At 47.0% G+C, this 3,576-nt stretch overlaps 1 non-coding gene across 1 annotated transcript; it reads right to left on the bottom strand.

Annotated features, from left to right (window-relative positions):
• Positions 1–2,068: 2,068 nt before the first annotated feature.
• Positions 2,069–2,151, bottom strand: TRNAL-UAA. The gene has a single exon. It is a non-coding gene; the product is annotated as a tRNA-Leu (tRNA).
• Between the last annotated feature and the right edge of the window lie 1,425 nt (positions 2,152–3,576).

The raw sequence follows: 3,576 nt of genomic DNA, 5'->3' as shown, positions 1-3,576 counted from the left end.
TCACTGTTAATCTTTGATAAATATGTTTTTAATAATCTTTAGGTATTTATTGAACATAAAACTGTCTTGTGAAATTGAGAGTAAGATTGCTAACGATACTTATTGTACACTACTTCAACACAAATTCATTATTAACAACCTTTCACTGAGGTTTACTTTTTAAATAACATAACAGATGTGCATACTGCATAGTTAATCTACAATAAATATATTTGTAATAAACTATTGATATTTAACCTGCAGTAACCACCTTAATAAGTATGATACATTGAAATGGCTATTGGACAAGCTGCTCTTTTTAATGCTGCCAAACACTTGGAGGATATGGGGTGAGGAGGAGGAAAGCTGTGGTCTGGTGGGAAGCAGTTTATTTAACAGTTTTCCACAGCCCTCACCTACTCTAGCTATTGGACTCATTACTATTGCAGTCCCCAAACCTCCAATCCCTGGCTCATCCATGCCATTTGATCTCAGTCCTGAGTCAAATTAACTTTTGGCCCCAGCTGTCCCTAAGGCTGTGCAGTACAAAGGTTGTTAATGCAGCTCCCTCAGATGATGCTCTCTCTGCACAACAATTTTGCAAAGTGGATAAACACCCTTAAGGGATGAAGAACAGACCAGAAACCATACCCCTGGTGTGCAGAAAACCACAAGCTTTCTGAGAATATGGATCAACAAAGATGCTCAAATGAGGAGATGTCAGCTTTGAACTCAGCAGGGGCTACCAAATGCCTTTGACATATACACTAGACAAGAGTCCGACTCCAAGCCACCAGAGGCAAAAGACTTGACCTGCAGGGCTGCTCAGACCCCCTGGGAGAGTCTCAAAGATGTAATTGTCATTGTTTACATCACTTAATAACTGAAGTTAGTTGCAACCTATCAGCTGTAGCAGATATGCACAAAATTTCAATCCCACCACTTATCAAAAGGTAGAAGAGTAGAGTGACTCCTCCCATGTCCACTCCTCTGAGTCCTGCCCCATTTGTTTTATGGCCACTAGAACAGGCCCTGTAAGTCTTCCTGTAGGCCACAGTCTAAATCCCATATATCAGAGAGAGCCAAAGATCTCAACATGCAACTTTTAATTGAGCTGTATCATCTGCCACAAACATGAAATTAATGGCCCTACATCATAATCATAAATTCATACATAACCCCATGCACCAGCAAATAACTCTTTGCAGTGCTAGGACACTGGTAAGCTGATTTGCAAGAAGCGCACACTACCCAGGAATCCTAATTAACCAAATTAACACCATCACTTCAAATCATGTCCCAGCAGTAGGACATTTCCGATCAGCCTCAGGCTGGAGCTAAGCAGCCAAATGAAAACCTGACAGCATCTCTACAGGTCCAGCAGGCTCACCCTTTATGAGCAAATATCTGATGGCCACCATGGCACACAAGGAAGGGAACAAAAAATTTCATGAGCGTTTGTAGGTGCCAACCCAAGGCAGACTTGCAACACAGGAGCAATTCTCAGTTGCCCTTCCCCAGTTTAACCAGCAGCATCAGAAGCCCTTCCCTGCCATGCTGGTCTGCTCCAAAGGGTTGTGACACTGCTGGATCCTCCTGGAAAGTGCCAAATCATGCTGTGGGTGAGCCAAGTGATGGATCTGAGTTCATGGAGCAGAGCTGATAACAGCAGCATCCTCCTCAACCCCTGAACCCACTCATTTGTGCTGGCTTCCATTTGTGACTCGACTGAGATTTTTAGAGCTTAACACAGTTCCCCCTCCTCCTCAGGGTAGTCAAGTTTTTCTATTTCTGCTGTGGAAAAAACAAGCTGATATTTTGGGAGCATGTGGGATTCAAGCCCACAATGGTCTCAGCACTCCCTTTATGGAAGATGAGATCCATAACCAGTGTGCCAGAGGGACTGGCTTATGTCCCTCTACACATTCAGCCTGGATGATGGGATGGCCTGGTCACAGCAGAGTCCTCATGCAGGGGCACTGAATGGCCCAGCTCCCCAGGCACAGAGCCAAGAACTCTCATCCCTGCTCTGAACTGATGCTCTAAAAGCGAGGGTGGGAGATTTGGACCAAGAGAAAAAGGAGACTCCTACCAGAAGTGGGGTTCGAACCCACGCGGGCGTGTGCCCATTGGATCTTAAGTCCAACGCCTTCACCACTCGGCCATCCTGGTGGGCTGTGAGCATACCCTTGCCCACCAAAAACTCCTCCTCTGTAGGGCATAGATCTCACAAAGACCCAGAGGTCCCAACACAAGATACTTCCAGAGACCATCAACATTGACCTCCCTACACCACTTTCTTTTATGTCCACAGCAAACTGATGGAGCATCTCGCTGGGGGCCACCAGGTCTTTTGAGCAATGGAGGAGAGCACAGCCCCTGTGTGCTGGACTAGATCCTAATGAAAGGACCACAGCCACATGTGATAAAGCTGCCAGGGTCTCTGGTGCAGTAGGGGCATCTCTGGAGGGTCTCAGCCTGACCCCACTGGGTGCCCAGGGGAAGGGAACTGCCCTGACAGCTCTCAGCCAGACACACCACACAGATGAGCACTGCCCTTTGCACCTCAGGTCCCACTCCTCACCCCCTCACCACCTTTGGGACTTTACTAGGGCATTTAGCTGGAGAAGACAGTGGGGCAGAAGAGTCCAGTTTTTTCCTTCAGGGTGAGGTAGAGATCTTTTCCTTTTCCTGAGATGGCAGAAAAAGAAAAAAAAAAAAAACCTCTTTTGAATCACATGGGATTCAAACCCGCAGTCTCCAAATACCCATGTGGAGAAGGTCTTTAGCCATTAAGCCACAGGAGCCTGGTAATTTCTATCTCTCAATTCAGCCACTCTCACTCTTCCCAAGCCAGCACCTTCATGTAGGGATGTTATCACACAGAGAAACCCTTCCAGACCTTTTTACCAGAGGATGCTGTCTGGTAAAGACATACTTGGCCAGGCTGTCCTGGCCCTGTCCTGGTTGAAGATAAAAGCAATTTCCTCCTCACTTCCCCAGGAACTGCTCACAACTGTGCCCAGGGGTAGCTGAGCTGCTCAGAGGGCTTCCATTTGGCTGCTACAGAGGTGAGAGGCACTGGCCAGTAAAAGAGTTTCCAGGTTTCAACAGAGGGTGATACAGAGCTCCTCAGGCAGGAGGGGTCACTCTGGACTCCATAGATAGTTCAGGAGTGCTAGGAAGCAAAGAAGAAGAACTCCAGGCTTCCCACTTGAGAAGACTGCAAGTCCTCAGCTCAGCAGGTGACTGGGTCAACCTATTCACATACAAAAATCCTGTCAGGAGGAAAATTCACTCCCTTAGGTTCTGAGAGGAGGCAATAACTTTCCCTGCTTCCCTTTGCCCCTCATATTACAGTCAGATCTATCTACTGTGCTGGTCCTTGTGTGCAGAACCACACACAACTCAGTATCCTTGGATCCCTCCAGCTGCAGCACCCACATTAATATCCAGCGAAGCCATGATAAGTAAGGGTGTTGTGCTCATCAGCTCCCAAGGAATCTGCTCCTAATGAGTAACTTCAAAGCATTAATGAGCTTGCAAAGCTCTCCTCTTCAGTTGCAGAGCTGGACTTCACTTGCTTGGCTTTAAGAC

This window comes from Calypte anna, chromosome 12, assembly GCF_003957555.1.
Source record: "Calypte anna isolate BGI_N300 chromosome 12, bCalAnn1_v1.p, whole genome shotgun sequence".
In the NCBI taxonomy this organism is placed as follows: Eukaryota; Metazoa; Chordata; class Aves; order Apodiformes; family Trochilidae; genus Calypte; species Calypte anna.
The sequence above is the reverse complement of the archived record's forward strand: the minus strand, read 5'-3'. Positions and strand labels throughout refer to the sequence as shown.